Source organism: Arvicanthis niloticus, chromosome 1, assembly GCF_011762505.2.
Source record: "Arvicanthis niloticus isolate mArvNil1 chromosome 1, mArvNil1.pat.X, whole genome shotgun sequence".
NCBI classification, from domain to species: Eukaryota; Metazoa; Chordata; class Mammalia; order Rodentia; family Muridae; genus Arvicanthis; species Arvicanthis niloticus.
Genome location: NC_047658.1, coordinates 77419731 through 77438983, shown reverse-complemented (window position 1 = coordinate 77438983; position 19253 = coordinate 77419731). Strand labels below are relative to the sequence as shown.

Below are 19253 nucleotides of genomic sequence, written 5' to 3'. Positions count from 1 at the left end.
ACAGAACTCAAAAGACAAGTCCTGAGTGTGGGTGGGAGAATTAACTTACCCAACTGCCAAGTTACAAGCGGAAGATTCTAGAGGCAGTCATGGTAATGTAGCCCATGTCTAGATCTTTTCACAGGGATAGAGACTGTGCAACTGACTTGATGGTTTTAAATTTTCTCCCATGTCCTTTTAAAGAATGTTTTCCAGCATTTGTGATCAAGGAGGCAAGTTACTGACCAGAGGCTCACATTTTTAAGCTGGGATTGAGAGTTAAGATACTGTTTTTGTTCTAAAGAGTACTAGTAGCTGGTGGGAGAATGAAGCCAAGCAGCCTCAGTGCACTATAACACTAGGCAGTGAGACAGTTTACATAGGCAGACTGCTGGGCCCAAGAATACTGAGTTGAGAATCCAGTGCAGCTAGGAAACTCAGCAACCTAGGATAGAGGACATGGCACTGTGTTATTACACTTCTAAAGCCTTGACCAGATATTTTGGGGAACACTTCTTTCCCAGGTTTCACATGCTTTCTTGATTAAGAATGCCATTTAAAGGCAGAGAAGGCCCAGTGTGTAAAGCACTAGGCATGCACATATGAGGATCTGAGTTAAAAACTTTAGAGCCTATGTAAAGCTGGGCGCTGTAGTGCATCCTAATGCTTTCATTGTGAGGTGAGAGGTGGAGATAAGAGGGGCCTTAGAAGCTCAAGGCCCAGCTAGCCTAGTGTATGCAAGGGCAAACAACAAAAAAGAGACCCTGTCTCAAGTAAGGTAGAAGGTGAGAACCAATCTCTGTTTTAAAGGGATAAAGATAATGGCTTTTCTCATTAAAATTTACACTTTCAGGATACAATTCTTTAAGATATATAGACTTTGGGTCTGGTTAATTTTGGTGTACAATATTTTTGTTTTTTACTAGGATTTTATTTTTTTATAAATTTTATTTTTATTATTTGCTAGGTTGTCTTAGACAACCTATATTTAAGGTTGTCTTGTGACTTCTGCATGCCTGTCCTTACATGCACAGATACACACACACACACACACACACACACACACACACACACACACACACACAGAGGCATGCATGTGCACACACTCACTTTTGTACATTGCTTCCCCCTGAAGCTTAATCATGATGAGTTAAGATCTCAGTTGAACTCAGTTGTAGGGTAGGTTAGCCTGAAAAGCCCATTCTGGAATGAAAAAATGGTATCATCAGAAGGGTCTGGACTATTGCTTCTATGGTCCAGTCTTGTCTGGTCCTGAACCTGTATTTCTTTGTTCCAGTGTTAAAATGCTCAAACTGAGTGAGGGGCAGGGGTTGGAGATTTGAGAGCTCTCATTACCTTAACTTCTATATGAACATTATGATATATATTCTAAGATCAAGCCTCCATACACCTTGTTCTCTGAGGATCTAAAACCAGAGTTTCATTTGTATTGAGGATTGTGAGCTAGGTAGAGGCGAATCCCATGGGACTGGAAAGCTGGTTCTACATAGTGGAGGAAACTGAAGGAAGGTGGCCTCAGCCTTACACAGAGCTGTCATAGCTGCTTCACATCTGTGACATCTACAAGTTATTACAAGCTGAGTCCCACACTTCAGTGGTTCAGAGTCTTAAGCTTAGGTAAAGAAGAATGAATGGCGAGAGGACTAGGGCAGAAGCGAGGATGTGGGAGAATTTTCCACTATAAAATAACAGGCCTTTCCTGAAGGGGATAAGAACTCCACAGGAAGACCACCTGAACCCTTAGGGCTCTCTGAGTCTGAACCACCAACCAAAGAACGTGCACAGGCTGGACCTAGGCCTCTCCACTCATATGTAGCAGATGTACAGCTTGACCTTCATGTGGGCCCTGAACAACTAGAGTGGGAGCTATCCCAAAAGCTGTTATCTGTACATGGGATATTTTCTACTAGCCGGGTTGCCTTGTCTGGCCTCAGTGGGAGAGGAAATGCTTGCCTAGCCTTGCAGAGATTTGAAGTGCCAGAGTGGGAGTGATAACCAGGGGGCCCTCACCCGCCCAGAGGAAAAGGGGAAGGGTTGTGGGAGGGGGTGACCGGGAGGAGGCCAGTGATCAGGATGTAAAGTGAATATGTAAAAAATAAAATTAAGTTAAAACAAACAAACAAAAAATAACAGGCCTTAAGCCTTCTTCAAAGGCCGTGCAAGCAAAATATATGTAGCAGTAGCCAGCATACTAGCAGGATGTGGCTTCCAGGCAGAGGAGGGTTGGAACTGGCATCTCTGGGGAGTCATTTATTTTCTTGATCTAAAGGCCCTAGTAGAGCCTGTATTCGATTTGCATAAATAGATTGCCATCCAAGAGGACTTTGAGATGACAGCTCACTGTTCTATAAGTCAGAGATCATAAGGCAGCTTTAAGAGTGATGGCGGGGGAGTGTCTACAGGCCCTCAGTCTTCTTCCACACACTTCCCAGGCTATTTCCCAACTTTCCCATTCTATATTTGGCACCTTCCTTCTCTTTCCAGCCTGCTTCCGGTAGACTAGAAGTGTGAATCTCCCATCTTTTTCTTCCTGAAAGGTTACTTTTTGTTGGTGATTGTCTTATGTATGATTGTAAGCAGATGACCCCAGAACTCCAGGCCATGTGTTGTGCCAAATGGGTTGAATAGAAAGAAAGAAATGTTTGTGTTGCTTTCCTCAGAAAGTACATTGCTGAGGTGATGAGTGGCAGCAACTGACATTTAAGCTAGCATCTAGGGCTGGGGAGATGGCTCCATGGAGTGTTTGCTGTGTATACATCAGGCCAGGTTCAGCTCCCCAGCACCCATGTACAAGTGCAGCCACATAGATTTATAATCCCAGTGCTGGGAGATGAAGACAGGCAGATCTTTGGAGCTTATTGGCTAGCCAGACAAGGAACAAAATCAATGAGTTCCAAGTTCAATGGAAGACTGCCTCAAAAATGAATGAATGAATGAATGAATGAATGAATCAGAGTGATGAAGAAGCCTAATGATCTCTGACTGCCACCCATGCTTGCATGTTTCGCCTTGTGCACACATCAATGTGTGCATACACAGAAGGGAGACAGAGAATGCACATGAGTGTGAGATGCGAGTGCCTAGGAGGATCTTGGAGAATAGCTAGCTAGTCTAGTTTGTTTATTAATGTGGAAGGAAAAGCAGAATCCTCCTGGGAGATAAGGATTTGTTCAGGATCTTACCAGCCCAGCAAGCTGAAGCTAGCATCAGGCTCCAGTTTGTGGTTTTTAATGCCTTTACTTTCTGTCCCTTTTACTACATTGTCTCTTGCTTTTCTTTCTTTTCTTTTGGTAATACTGGGAATTGAACTTAAGTCCTCACAAGTGATTGGTGAGCATGCTACCATTCAGCAACAGCCCTGGCCTTCTACATTGCTACTCGCTAGTAGAAAAGCAATAGTATAACATTCTTTATGGCCTCTGCTGGGAATTGCAGCCATGTTGTCCTTAAAGAGATAAGAAAATACTGGGGCTAGCATGATGGCTTAATAGATTAAGGTGCTTGCCACCAAGCCTGATGATCATAGTTCAATCCATAGGCCTCACGGTGGAAGAAGTGAACTTACCCACAAAAAAACATAAATAGTGGCCAGAGAGATGGCTCAGTGGTTAAGAGCACTATATGCTCTTGCAGAGGACTTGAGTTCTATTCCTAGCACTCACAGGGTGGCTCATGGGGCATCTGGTATCCTCTTCCAGCATCTTACAGACACAAGGTGCACAGATACACATGTATATAAAACACTCATACACATAAAAATAAATAATTTTAAAAATAATATTATAAAAATGAATAAGCCAGGCAGTGGTGCTGCACACTTTTAATCCCAGCACTTGGGAGGCAGAAGCAGGTGGATTTCTGAGTTCGAGGCCAGCCTTATCTACAGAATGACTTCCAGGACAGCCAGGGCTATATAGAGAAACTCTGTCTAAATTAATTAATTAATTAATTAATTAATTAATTAAAAATGAACAAATGCAAAAAGACATAGAAGTTTTTGTTTGTTTTGTTTTGTTTTTTTGAGACAGAGTTTCTCTGTATAGCCTTGGCTGTCCTGGAGTTTACTTTGTAGGCAAGGCTGGCCTTGAACTCACAGAGATCTGTTTGCCTTTGCCTCCTGAGTGCTGGGATTAAAGTTGTGTGCCACCATTGCCCAGCCACCACATGATTTTTTTAGTGACCCAGTCTGGATTCTGCTTATCATATCTTCTATAAAGTATAGATGGATATGTATTCTCTTTGTACAGTGTAAGCCTGTCTAAGAATCATTGTTCTGGAGGTCAGCTGCTTCTGTTAGCTTATCTGGTGCGTCTTTCCATTTGTCCATTTATCCCACACATGTTGATTGCTACGATGGGTGAGCTGCTACAGTCCTTGTACTGAGAGAGGCTCAGTCCTTTGTGAGGACAGGGTGTGTGAGCCACGATGATAAAGTGCTACATACAACATAAGACAGGCAACCCTAGGCTGCTGTGGGCCCACAGAAGAGACAAATTTTGTCAAGAGAAGTAGAAACATTTCCCAAAGGAGATGTCCTTGAGTTGGACCTTGAAGGATATAGAGTTTTTCGAGTGTGGGAAAGAGAGGCAGCCAGATGCAGTAACAGCATGAGCAACAGAGTGGGAGAGAAAGGTGTGAACATTTTTCAAAGCAGTAGGTTATATGCAGTGTCATGGTGTGCTGTGGTTATACCTACACTAGGGTAGTGCAACAGGGGAGGTATGGGTTGGAGATACATTAATCTTTCACTGTTGGCTGTTGAAGAAAGTATAGGAGTCAGGATTTTAGATGGAGACGGTGTGTCTTTAAATAGGCAGTAGATCTAATAATATAGTGTGCTGTTGATTTTACTTCATTATTTTCCCCATATAGTAATTTTATTTCTTTTTTGTTTTGTGTTTGTTTGTTTGTTTGTTTGTTTTTCGAGACAGGGTTTCTCTGTATAGCCCTGACTGTCCTGGAACTCACTCTGTAGACCAGGCTGACCTCAAACTCAGAAATCTGCCTTCCCCTGCCTCCCGAGTGCTGGGATTAAAGGCGTGTGCCACCATTGCCCGGCTTTTATTTCCTTTTAAAATATTTGTTTTATTTTTAAGTATGTGTATGCTTCTACATATATATATATGTGTGTGTGTATATATACACATATATATGTACAAGCATACACTATATATATAGTATATATATATATATATATGGAGCAGTATGTGCATGTGAGTGAGTGCAGGTGTTCTTGGAGGCCAGAAATGTTGGGTCCTCTGGAACTGAAGAATCAGAGGATTGTGAGTCACTCGATTTGGGTGCTAGGAACTGAACTTTGGTTCTCTGGAAGAACAGTATGCTCTTTAGCCATCTCTCCAAGCCTCCACATATGTTTTTAATTAATTCTTTTGTAGTGACAAAACACCTTGCTTCAAACTTATATTACGTCTAGAAATTATAATCATACACAAAGACACACATGCACACAGACACACATGTACATATTTTTTTCAGCATCCATTTTTTTGTCATCCTGGCATGACTTTAGGTAACAGAGTTCATGCTTGAGAATTGTGCAACCGAGTTACAAAAACAACAGCAATAACAACAAAACCCTTATGTTTTAAGCACATTTGTGATTTTGTGTTGGACCACATTCATAGTTATTCTTGGCTGCATATATTCAGAAATGACATTTTTGTCAGCATGGTAACCTGTGCTACACAGTGGAAGGGAGAAGACAGTGTGTGATCTCTGGATAGAGCTGACCCCAGAGAATGTTGCCATCGTGAGAACTGGGCCATTCCTCAGCTTACTTGGTTTGGCAAAGATACAGTGCTAATGTAGGGCCTATGAGTGGGCATTCCAGTAATGAGAGAGGCTATAAAACTCTAGAATGCATCCCTAGGAGAGTGACCTTACCAGGAAAGCTCTGGGAAACAAACCACAGGGAGACTTGACAGGAATTTTTGGTTAAGCCCATAGGCAAGACATATTGGGGGGGGGGGAATATAATTATAGTTTGTAAATCTATGAAAAGATGCAATGAATGACATGAAATAGTTGTTCTGGGTGTTTCCTTCCTGTAGGAAGAGTTTTTACAGAGTTATTTTGCATTTTTTTTTTTTTTTTTTGTATGTGTGTGTCTGTTCTGTGCTGGGCCCTTTATCAAGTATAGGGACTATGCTAACAGAATAGTCAAGGTTCCTGCTCTTACATGGGGAGGACTCACATTAAGCAAATAACTGTACTAAAGCACAATTACAAATCCTAGTGAGTGATTTGAAGGATAAATACAGGGAGCTAAACGAGCTGCATTTGGAGGACTGTGGAAATCGGGAGATGAGAGTCAAGTTGAGGCAAGATTAGAGTCATCTGGGCAAAGACTGGGGGTGGAGTCCCAGGCTAAACTAGACAGCCTGGAAAAAAAAATCTTATAATTTTAGTGAGCCAAAATATCATGTGCTCAGAGTAGGGAAGGGAAGGAAGTCTGCTGAGGAGGGAAGAGGAGGTCATGCGGGGTCCTTATAGGCTTGGTAAGAACCTAGAGCTCATCCTAAGAGCACTGAAGTGTTAAACAGGAAATGACATGATCCTGTGTCAAAGGGGGATTCGGACAGCCGTGTGGAGAATGGATTTGTGAGGGTATGATGCTGTGGAATGTATATTTGGTCTTCCTCCTGTTTCCTGGCAGACAAGTCCTAAAATCCTTTGGAATCTCCAAAGCAGGATATGTCTATTTGTATTTGCCTGGTGCCTTGAGGGCTCCTGGATGTCCTCAAGATGGGGCTGCTTATGTTTAGAAGATTGTAACTTTAGTCTTACTCCATTACTCCTGGGGAAGAGAGGGGGGTGAAAGTTAAGTTGGTTACCAGTGACTAATGATACAATCTGTTGTGCTTATACACTGAATTTTCCATAAAACCTCAGAGGACTGGGTTTTGAGAACTGTAGTGGAGCCAAGCATGTGACTTTTGTAGAGAGGACTTGGAAGCTCTGTGCCTTCCCCAGAGCAGCTCTATGAATCTCTTTCATCTGTAATACTGTTTATAATAGAATAGTAGATCTAAGTGATTCCTAAAGTTTTATGGGCCAACCTATTAATAGCAAATGTATTAAAGCCACGGATGTAACTGTGGAAATTCTGATTTAGATTTATACATGCTTGTTCAGAAGCGCAGATAAAACAGCCTGCACCTAGCAGTTGGTATCTAATGTGATGGGGAGGTAGTAGTGAGGACTGAGCCTCATGGGTTTTGGATTCAGTATCCAGGGAAACCATGTCAGAATTATACCAGAGGGCATATATCTACTGTTAGACTGATGATTTGCTTGCTGTGTGTGGAGAACCCTCTACCCAGTTGGCAACATAAGACTTCTGTGTTTATTGCTGTATGACAATGTATGAGAAACTGAGTTTGATTTCTTCCTTATTTTCCTTGAGGGCAAGAGGTGAAAGTAGGATAGTTAGGTTTCTGCAGTAATTAATGAGGATAGGTAGCAATGGAAGTGGAGAAAGGGGGACAGATATTAAATATATTTTTCAAGTAGAATTATTTGGACTTGGTAAATGGATTGCAGTGGAGAGGGAAAGAGACTAGAGATATCACTCAGGCTTCTGGCCTAAGTTTGTGTACAAACTTGTGGTTCTTTCTTTTTCCCTGTAGTGGTAGGTAGAGCCTCTTGTGTGTCTGTCAGTGCTGTCTCTTTGAGCTTTCTCACAAGCGCTTTATTTACTTACTTGTATTTTATTGAAAAGATTGCATTTATTTATTTGGGTGTGTATATGGGTAAATGCATGTCATGATATGCATATGGAGGTCAAAGACAACTTCAGTTTTCCCTTTCCACTATGAATCCCAGGGGTTGAAGGAAGTCCCTTTATCTGTTGAACTATCTCATTGGCTGTCTGTCTTAGTTAGGGTTTCATTGCTGTGAAAAGACACCATGACCAAGGCAACTCATTAAAGGTCAACATTTAATTGGGGCTGGCTTACAGTTTCAGAGGTTCAGTCCATTATCATCACGGCGGGAAGCTTGGCAGCATGGCGCTGGAGGAGCTGAGAGTTCTACATCTTGACTCACAGGCAACAGAAGGACACTCTTACTTCCACACTGGGTGGAGCCTGAGCACTAGGAGCTATCAAAGCCCGCCTACACAGTGACATACTTCCTCCAACAAGGCCACACCGATTCCAACAAGGCCACAACTCTTAATAGTCCCACTTCCCATGGTCCAGGCATATTCAAAGCACACCCTTATTTTGTTTATTTTTTAAAGATATATTTATGTATATTAGTATTTTGCCTTTGTGTATGTTTGTGTAAAATGTATGTGCCATGGAGGTTGGTAGAGGGTATTGGATCTCCTGGAACTGGAGTCATGGATGGTTGTAAGCCATCATGTGAGTGCTAGGAACCGAACTTGGTTCCTCTGCAAAAGTAACAAGTGTTCTTAACCATTGAGCAATCTCTCTAGCCCTATAGCCCTTATTTTTAATTTTGAGACAAGATTTCATTGAATTACCCAGACTGCCCTCTGTAGCCCAGGCAGTTCTTGACATTGCAGTTTATCTCAGCCTCCTGAGAAGTTGGTATTACAAGCTTGACTGACCCACTGGCAGACAACATGGGTCTGTAAAATCCTCCTCCTTCAGGTAAAGTCAGCCAGGCATGATCTGCATCCAACAGATCATTGTCCTGCAGAGGCAACAGAGGAAGTTAGCTGGCCTTGCTTCTTCCCAGTTCCAGAAGCTCGTATGCAACAGCATTACACAAGCAAGGGTTCTGGTCTCCCCAATTCAGGCCCTAACTTAATTCTTTCTGAGGACAAGATAATAAAGAACTTCTGTAACTCCAATGTGCCACTAGGGGGAGCATGGCCTGCGTTGTGTGTCTGGTCTTAGGGTTTTTAACATTTAGATTACTTAGTGACTGACTCTGTCTCAGCTTTGGTAGCCTGATTCACACTGTTTAAAAGTATGACTGGAAGGGTCCCAGAAATTTTTAGTTGATACTATCAACTACAGTGAATTTTATCTTATTGTAGAAAGGGGTGGACTTGCCTCATCTGGGTTTGGAGACAAGGCAAGTGTGCATTCCTTGGGCTCAAAAAAAGAGCAGAGCTAGCTGTGTACAAGAGGAGAGAGAAGCTGAGATTTAGAGATACTATATTCTTATGCAGATGTGGGATTCTGGGCTTATCAGTACTTACGGGACCTGTAGTAGCCGCCATTTCCTCTTGGGTTTTGTGACGTGTTTTATACATTATCTTCAGCATATATTTGTGATTTAAATTCAAGTCAACCAAAATCTGGTTTTGAGAATTTTATAGTATACTGAAGGTGAATCAAAATCACAAGGAATTCTGCAAGGGATAAGCACTACAGATTCTATCAGGACCCCCCCCCCCCCCAGCTTATTTGGAGAATATCCTCCTTGAGCCTCTTTGTCTTCATCCTCATCAGCCTCTGTGCCTTCCCACATGCAGTCAATCCATTTACCAATGCCAAAGCATTCTACTTGAAAAATACATTTACTAGGTTGGCGGAGGAGAGGTACTAACCAGTTTTTGAAGGAATGAGAGCTGAGTGCCTAATTTGAAGCATTTTTGACTAATAGCATCTTGACACCCCACCCCACACCCCATACTCCATACCTCCACCACCCCAGTATAAGATATATTCATAGAAAGTAGAAAGTCAGGAGGCTGGCTCAGTAACAGGTGGTGATGAGGTCAGACACTGCCAAGGTCTTGTGATTCTTGCTCTGGTATTCTTGGCAACTGTTCGGCTTAATGTATGCCAGAAAGTTGAAAGGCTTGGACACTGGTTTTGGATCTTTTATTTCCTGGTTCAGTAAATGGGAGCAAGTAATTTAACTTTACTTTAGATACATTTTTAAAATGTGTTGTTAATATAACACCAGTCGTAACTTTAGAGCTACTCTGTTGGAGAAATAGCAAACGAACCGGGATTTGGGAGGTTGTTTTGGGAAGATGTAAGACAGCACGTGGTGGTAGGGCAGAGCATTTTCTCTCCAGTTTGCAGCCGATATTGTGCATGTCATAGATGCTATCTGTCATTGAATCTTGGGCTAGAGAGGTGGCAGTTAGATTTACCTTACCGGGACTTAGAGGCTCCACTTTCCCATGTGGTTCTTAGAAAATGAGCCAGTTTTCAAGATCAAGCTTCTGTGTGCTTTATAGCAAAACATAAAGGATTAGGAGACCCTTGACTGGTCTCTACTCTCAGTTCCTAACTACTTAGATAAGTGTGGATTAGGTATCTGATCTCTCTGGGCCTCAGTGATCCCATCTATAAAATGGTAGCAATCTTATCTGACCAGTGTGTTTCAAACAGTTAAGAACATCAAACAAAATAGTACATCTAATAAGAGAGTGTTAGGCAGTGTCCAAGCAGAAGTATACATGGGGCTACTAAAAGGGCCTTCTGTGTCCCAGGTATGGACCTGGCACTTGTACAGTTTCTCAGTTTCTCATTGGAGACCTGGACTTGGGCTGTGGGTCTTGTGTTCGGGAGACAGAAGGCTGTTTGCATTGTTTGATGTCCTGGCTGTGACTATAGACTTATCCAAGTTGTTCCTAGACCTGATCTAGTTTGTTTCTCCTCCTTTGCAGGAAGACAAGAGACTGCTTAGGCTCTGGCACTAGTACCATGGGACCCTGTACTGGTTAAAAGCTGTCTCCAGGACCTGAACAGTCAACAAGGTAACCTGAGAGGCCAGTCTAGGCCAGCTTCTGGGATGTGAGCTGTGTTTCCACCCCAATTGCTCCTGAAAAATCCCAAGTGAACCAACAAGTCAAGGCAACACACCTTAGGGTCCCTCCTCTTCCTCCTCCCTCCTCCTCCTCCTTCTTCTCCTCCTCCCCCTCCTCCTATTCTTCTTCCTCCTCCTCTCCCCCCTCCTCTTCCTCCTCGTCGTCCTCCTCCTCCTCCTTGTCCTGCTGCTGCTGCTGCTGCTGCTGCTGCTGCTGCTGCTGCTGCTGCTGCTGCTGCTACAGGACCCAGAGGAAGTGCTTGCTTCCCCTCCAAGCTTTCAGCTAGCTCCGTCCCCTTGGCAGGGATTCTTCCAAGTTATAAAAGCTGAGACACTAGAGGGGAGGAAAACAAGTCCACTCACTGTCCTCACCCGTCTCCCCTCTGGGTTGTTGCAGCAAGTTCCCAGGAACAGTCCTGGGCTCCTGGTTGACGGGAAGGGAGGTAGGAGGAGTGGAATGCATGCATAAACTGAGCCGATCAAAAGACCGTGCTGTTTCAAGACCGGCTAGAACTCAGAGAATGTGTGGAAGCGCGCGCACGCACGTACGTGCGCGTGCTAGCTCGCTCCTGGGCCACCGGGTTGAGGGAGAGCGCCTAGCTGAGTGAGAGCAAGCAAGCATGTGTGCAGCCTAGCACAGGTCTCCATGACAACCAGCCTGGCTGGCTAGCTGTGCTAGTTTTGCTCACTTGGCTGGAAGGAGTGACTTGAAAGGTCAGAGGAAGGAGCTGTGGGAAGTTCACTGCAGGTACTGGAGCTTAAGCCAGTGGATCTCAGGGGCCCTGGGCTCCCTAAGCGACTGTGGTGTGAGCCAGCCTCTGTGGAGAATGGAGTGGGCAAGAAACCACCCGGACTACCAGGTAAGGGCACCTCTGAGCCTCTTGCTTTGAGTCAGGCTGTTTATGGCAGGCCAGTGTCTGTGCTCTTCACTTCAGGGTTTGGGGGTCGAGAATGATGTCATACTCCAACAGTTGGATTCTATTAGCTCCGGGAAGAGGAGGGAAACGGCCAATTTTCTTGACTTTGCAAATCTAGCTAATCTCACTCTGGCTGAATCGTAGATGTTTAGGCTTCGCTCTGCTTTTATTTAGCACAAAGCCACCGGATATTTTCACAGGAAGGCTCTGTTATAGGAAAATGAGTTCTCCTCGCTCCAGCACTGTTGTAGTTCTTATGTGGAAGCTTTTGGGCAGCTTGGTCGGTTTTACCTCAAGCTTTCCTCGTGTCTCCATGCTTCTGTGTCTGACTTGTAACAACAACAATCAGACTAGCTAATGAAGCTCGGAGAGGAACCCGCAGTGAGTTTTAAGTCCAGCAATTAACACGTCCGGTCCGAGAGACTAGCGTCCGAGAGACTAGCATCCGAGAGACTAGCACAATGTCTTGCACTCTCTGTGAAGTAGCATTGGAGATAGGAAACTGTCCTCTTCTCATTAATGATGCACATTACAGGGTTCCTTGAGTTGTGGAGGGAACTTTCTTGGGTTTGGGGACGTGCAAATATCTTTTGTATCTAGATGTTGCAGAAGGCTGTCTTAACACCACAGCTACAGGAGCTGGGAACTTGAAGGACTATGCTTATGCTGGGTGATCAATCCCTTTCGCTCCTATTTTAACCAAATCCCAGAGCACACAGTGTCCACATCATGTGTGCCTTGTCCTAAATTTCAGAAAAAGCTTGTTCTGACCTAGAGTGATGTGTGGTGAACTCTATGTGGTCTAGGAAAGGAAACCCTTCCAGAAAGGTAGTTTTATAGGTGATGAAGTAGCCAGGCCATCTGTAATGAAAGATGAGAATCGTTGACTCTCCTGCAGAAAAGTCCCTCACGAAGTGTACTTTTGCTTCAGCCATGTTACATCTTCCACTTACTCCTGGTCTCAAGGAACTTTGTGGTAGCTTTTAGTTTCTCAGTGGGGCCAGGGAACAGCTGTTGTTCCTGGCTCTTTGGTTTTTCCTTCTTGAACTTTCTGAACAGTGTGTCTTTTGTGTCCAAGCAAACAATAAGGGGGCCTTCTGATTAACTTCGGGTCAGCTTGCCAGTACAAGCGCTGGCTCTACCCCTGATTCTGGCAGCCTGAATGTACACTGTATGCATCAGTGTTGGGGCCTGAGGGTCTGCCAGTGTGAACTGCATGGCCTGTGGACCTCAGAGAGCTTTCTTTCAAAGTTAATTCCTCCTTCTACAACATTCTAGGAGTTCTTTTCTTGGGGAGAATATGGGTTATGGGTCAGAATTGAAGGTGGAGTTGTGAGTAAGAAATGTCTGAAGTTCTGCTGTTTGCTGGGAAGTCCCTCAGATTGTTAGCTGAGATGGAGATGATGGTGATAGTTATTATCGTGTACTATTGAGAGGAAGCAAACGGGATGGTTGCCATGAAACAGCTGTAAACAAATCAACAAATCTACATAATGTAATATGTTAGAGCATGGGGATTGAGGAATGGCTTAACTTCTCTGGAAAGTCACTCTGCCTCTTTTCTTCTGGTTCCTCCATTTATAAAGCACCTTTTATTCAGACACATTTATAAATCAAAATAAGATAAACCTCATAAGCCTTCTTTGAGATATTTAAGGAAACCAGTGGTGCTTTCTTTGGGTTGGGAAGCCAGATAGGATGGATATTCACTGTAGACTTTGAGCCTTGTAAGTGATCCTTCAGAGACATTTGAGAGACAAAGCTTCCTGTGGGTTATGGGACTCAGGTTTTAGTGTGGAGGAGAATGCCAAAAGATCTTTTTCTTTTCCAGTGTTCATAGTTCCATGCTGTGCCGGATCACATGTTTTAATGCCTATAAGACAGGCCTAGTCTTGGGGTCCTCTGGGGAAACTGCCTTGAGTGGGCAGTGGGGCCAGTCTCCTCAGCTCTAGGTATGAAAGGCAGGCCTATGACTGATAGGAAGTGTTACTGGTCTGGAAGCCTCTTAGGAGCCAGGCATCTTTTTGAAGATTTTGTAAGGGGAAAACCAAAAAGAAAAACAAGGAAGTGGGAATTCCAGGGGCAGATACTTGATATATCCTGGAATAATGCCAAGGAATGGAGCAACAGGGGAGGGGAAACTCCAAGCTAGGGTGTCCTAGATTGGTCCTCCATCCTCAGTGACCCTATAGGGTGTACGACATACGAGAATACCCCACCCATACCCTCAGCCTCTATCATAGGACAGGGGAAAACCTGCCAGCTGTGACCTGGAGTGGCATCTGGAGAGAGCAGGTAAAGAATGAGTTTTGTTTTGTTTTGTTTTGTTTCCCTTCCCTGAATCAAACAAAGCAGCTCTCGGAGATAATTTCTTGTCACCATGGCCACTTAGGTTTGAAGAAGTTTTGAACAGTTTAGATTGGACCCATCACTGTGGCCTCTCAGGCCCAAAGAAGTTGTACAAAACTTAGATTGTGCTGCACTGTTCCTTTCTCCCCAGTCCTTCTGCTTCCCAGAGCTGAGTCACAAACTGGATCCCTCTGTGTTCCTTAAGGATTAAAAAGTAACATTCCTGTTCTCACTCCCTTTCCCTCCCTTCCTCTGCTCTCCTTCGTGTACACTTTCCCTCAGTGCTCCCAATCTCCAAAAAGAACAGCCAGTCACTCAAGGAAGTTGAAACTTGAAATCTTTGGAGAAAAAGGCCAAGGGCATGCTGTCTCTTTCCCTGGGCTGGGAGAACAGCTTGAGGAGGCATCAGACTCTTACGTATCATGTGTGGCTTGCTGCTGATCTGCAACTAGGAAAGGGAAGCCCTGTCTCGCACTGCATCTGATACCAAGAACTGCTTTGGGCAGGTGGACTGGCTCCTAAGGAAAGGAGGCTTTGAGTACCCTATGGAACTGAGTTGTTAGCTGTCATTATCCTAGCAACTCCAGGTTTCCACTGTTGGGTCCAAGAGAGTTTGCTAAGGCAGCCAAGCAAAGACCACACATTTCTCTGGCTAGGTGAGGCTAGGCAGCAGCCCCTCAGAGCCTGGCTCCACTTTCCCTTTGTGTCTCTATGTTGACTTGGCTAGGGGAGGAAGGCTGCAGATAATTGAGTTCTTTGGGTTAGAGGGACCATGGCTTAGAAGACACGAAAGGAAAAAAAACAAAAAACGCTGGCCATCTGGCATAATATAACAGACAGATTTCTCTTCAAAGCCTGTGGGAAAACTTGCATTAATGTGACTTCTGTTAAAGGAAGGGAGAGGGGGGCATCTCTTTCTGCCAGAGGGGTAGTACAGTGATCTTCTGTTTGAGTAAGTAGTAGTGTCTGTCTTAGGGGAGTATGTTGTCATTCTATGTTACACTAGATGGTTAGAGAAATCCTGGTGTCTGTTTCTAGTCTGGAGCCCTAGAAAATATCTGTGTAGTTTTTTTGTTTTGGGTGTTTTGTTGTTTTTTGTTTTTGTGAGGAAAAGAGGTCTTATGAGTTTGGACTACCTTATTGAAGATTTTCTCTAATGATCCGCTCTCTGCCTCTCTTTCATGTCTCTCTCATTCGTCTCATCCTTCACTCTCTCTTGCTGTCTCATTCTCTGGCTCTGACATAATGAATACACTGTTGTGGGGCCTGTTGAAACAATTGCAGTGACTGAATATTTAGGCTTTTCTAAGACTGTCCCTGTAGAAGGGCAAATTATATGCAATTAGGATATGATGCTGCTCCAACCAAGATGGGCCTGTTTCTATGTGCTTGTCTTAAAAGCATTCTTCTCCTGTGAGGCCTGCTGTAGCTGAGTTTATCTGTGAATTAGAGATTGCCTTTGGGAATCAATACAATACGGTGTGAGGGCTCTCAGAATATGATAAAAGGAGATTAAACTAAGGATTATGATAGAAAGATCTAGAAGTGACAGGAGAGAGGTCCCAGACAAGGCGGCCGAGAAGAAAGTAGTTCTCAGCTGCAAAAGTGGATTAAGAGAAAGGCTGGCTGAGGAGAACTTTATATGTATGTTATGATATATATTTGTATATGTGGTGTGTGTGTGTGTGTGTGTGTGTGTGTGTGTGTGGTGTGGTGTGTACATGCACACATTGCTCAGTGAGCATTTGGTTCTCTCTTAAAGCACCTCTGGTAGAACCCTGCCTGCTTGTTTTGCAGGAATGCTCTTCCTAGAATTGCGTGCCACTATCAAATGGTAAGCCCAGGCAGGGCCCCTGAGGTCTTTCTTGACTTCCTATTGAAATCCATATAAGATCAGAAGGCTAGCCTGCTTCTGAGGGACCCAGGGCTATACTTACGAAAGACCTAGCAAGCATGTGACATTGGGGTCAATACACTTTTTCACTTGCTCCTGGACTCAGAGGTATCTATGGTGCCTGATGGTATGTGTGCCTTTTTGATCAGTTTATCCATTAACTCAGGGAACACAGATTATGTGAGCTAAGAGCTGGGGAGGATCCAAAAAGGTATGAGTTGTGGGACTTAGGCTGATGTTATATTGTTCTGATTTCCTTCCTGTTTCATCTCCTCCTCCAACATGAGCTTCTGCTGGTGTGATTAAGAGAGAAGCACAAACCTGAAGCTTGGGGGTTTGGAAGTAGGGCTGATTACTGTCTGGAATTCATAGGTTGGGTGCTTCTCCTGGAGTCAGAGTTAAAGCACTGTTAGGTGGAAGAGAGCCAAGGAGAGGATGGCAGATATGGGGGATGGGGAGCTTCTCAACTGCTCATGAAGCTTCTTTGCAATTGTTGAATGGTAAGGTAGGGAATGGTGTAGGGAAGGGAACATTCAGAAAAAAGACCATTTTAGAATTCCTGATGCGGAGGCTGGAGAGGTGGCTCAGCGGTTAAGAGCACTGACTGCTTGCTCTTCCAGAGGTCTTGAATTCAGTTCCCAGCAACCACGTGGTGGCTCACAGCCATTTGTAATGGGATCTGATGCATTCTTCTGTTGAATTTCTAAAGACAGTGTACTCATATAAATAAAAATAAATCTTAAAAAAAAAAAAGAGTTCTATATTTATTGAAGGAAGTGAAGTTTGGTGTTCTTATCTGTGACCTGTGTCTTGGAGCACAGCCTGCCTCATGAAGTTCTGATATTTATTGTTACTTTTGCTTGTTTGTTTGAGTCAGGGTCTTTTGTAACCTGACCTTGAACTCACTATATAGCCAGAGTTGACCTTGGTCTTGTGATCTTCCTGTTTCTACCTGCATCATGCTGGAATTATAGGCATATACCACTGTGACTGGTTTTATGTGGTGTGTGTGCACATGCATATTATATGCAGGCCAGAGGAGGAGGTTGGCTGGCTTGTTCTATCACTCTGCCTTATTCCACCCCCTCCTTTAAAGGGTTTATTTTATTTTTAGTTATTTGTGTGACTGTGTATATATGTGCATGTGAGTGCAGGTACTCTCAGAAGTCAAAAGAGGGCATTGGCTTCTCTGTGAGTTGTCCAATCTGGGTTCAAATTCAGAGCTTCTGCCAGAGCAGCAAGCCCTCTTAGCTGTTAAGTCAGCCCTTCAGCCCCCTGCCTTATTCCCTTGTTACAGGGTAATCCTTCTGTCTTCTTATTTGCCCAGGTTTAACAGGCATTCAATCATGTTTGACTTTCTAAATGGATTCTGGGGCTTTGACCTCAGGTCCTCCTGCAAATGCAGAAAACACTCTTACCTACTACTATCTTCCTAGCCTCTGTAGAGCATTTTAAAAGCAAGTAAGCCTGAGGAGTGTGTGCTCATTGGGGACTATTAGGTGTTTAGGGAGCATGTGGTTTTGTCTTAAAGCAGCTCTGGTGGACCCCTGCCTGTTTGTTATACAGGAATGACCTTTCTAGAACTTGCCTTCCCCCTTTTTGCTGGCCAGCCCAGGCAGAGCCCTTGAGGTCTTCCTTGACTTCCTATTGGAGTCTCTTTGCAGGCTTCCCTCCCTTCTGTCATGCTGACACAGGATTGGCCAAGCCCTCATTACCTTTACAAACACTAACCAGTGTATTCTACAAAACCCAGCTTGTAGGGGAGGCTTTGCAGCCAGCTTGGGGTGAGGGTTAGGGAAATTGGGGGGGGGGGAGGGGGAGAGGTGAGGGAATAGTGTGGTACAGTGTGAGGATGAGATGAGATGAAGTGAGGGGGTGGAGAGAGGACTGGGTTGTAGTCTGACTTCTCACTGTCTTTGGACTCTTGGAAGGGTATCTTTATATTCCTATGTAGATTGGGGTAGCCTTACTCATCTCGAGGCATTTTGATAAGAGTTACAGTTCTGGCCTCACATATGCTTCGGAGAAATGCCAGCTGTTGCTGTCTGTCAGTGTCAGTGACCTCTCCTTGTGATCATTTCCACTGACACATGGTGGGAGAATACATGAGCCAGGTAGTTAGCGTGTCTGAGTTTTAGTTCTGGCCCTATCTAATCTCTGGCTCTCAGTTTCTTCTCATATAGAAAAACAGATGGATTAAGAGTTCTCAGCCAGGCTGTGGTGGCGCACGCCTTTAATCCCAGCACTTGGAAGGCAGATTTCTGAGTTCGAGGCCAGCCTGGTCTACAGAGTGAGTTCCAGGATAGCCAGGACTACACAGAGAAACCCTGTCTCGAAAAAAAACAAAAAAAAAAAAAAAAAAAAAAAAAAAAAAAAAGAGTTCTCATTGACACTGACTTGTCACACATCAGTGTTGACTTTCCAGCTAAGTTCTCTGAAATTAAGTATACAATTGGAATAAAGTATACATTTTCTCAAATGATAACATATATATAGTTTGTACTTTTAAAGTATTCAAATAAAATTTAAGCCCATCAGGTGGAGTCTAGGAAGCATTTTTACTTAGTTCCTAAAATATGGAGACACGAAACTTGTTCTCAGGTGTGAAAAGTGCATAGATGCTTACAGGAAGCTGGAAGCCTGCCAGTCAGTAAGAAAAAAGTGGGTTTATTTGGTGCTGCTGGTAATATTTCCCTCAGTGGGTGTTTGGGGCACTGACATTTGATTTATTCTGAAGACTGGATAAATGCTGCCACCACCTTCTAGAAAAGGAAAAGTTACAGTGACTTCTTGTCAGAGTTTGAGTGACCAGTTGGTGGGTAAAGACAAAGCATTAGAGAAGGAACTACACGACTGGAATGATGTTTGAAACCTGGCCTGCAGTCAGCCTGAATTCAAAGTACCTGGTGATTCCGCCACATACATGGTTTTTAGTGCTGCCCATGTTGCCTCGATAGTCCACTGCCCAGGAAGCTCTCTCAAACCGAGGCAGTAAGAGATGTATCTGAGAGTGTTGTACTGAAGCTACATGTAAAGGCATAGCTAGTACTTCCTACCTTGTTGCTGGACAAAATGTTAGTTTTTTTGTATTCATTACTCTCTTTCAAACCAAGCAATATTCGTGGCTAATCTGTGGGACTTGTGATATCCCTTGTGATATCATGGCAGTTTTTATGAGTCCCCTGATGAGCAACAGATCAGAACTCTACTCTGCTTTGTCTGATGTGGTGGTGCAAGCCTTTAGTCCTGTCACTGGGACTAAAGGAGACATAAGCAGGCAGGTCTTGTGAGTTTGAGACCAGCCTTGTCTATATAGCGTATTCCAGGCCAGC

General features: G+C 43.9%; 1 protein-coding gene across 5 annotated transcripts in view; it reads left to right on the top strand.

Moving 5' to 3' along the window:
- Dennd2b (DENN domain containing 2B) overlaps positions 1-19253 on the top strand; it is a 182748-nt gene that overhangs the window by 73644 nt on the left and 89851 nt on the right. For 3 of the 5 annotated variants that reach the window (XM_076940641.1, XM_076940634.1, XM_034487174.2), the window contains exon 2: positions 10622-10711. The gene's annotated coding sequence lies outside the window, so the exon portion shown is untranslated. Of the gene's footprint in view, positions 1-10621; positions 10712-11233; positions 11622-19253 lie in introns of those variants that run through there. The other 2 variants (XM_034487181.2, XM_034487165.2) reach the window with 2 other exon arrangements.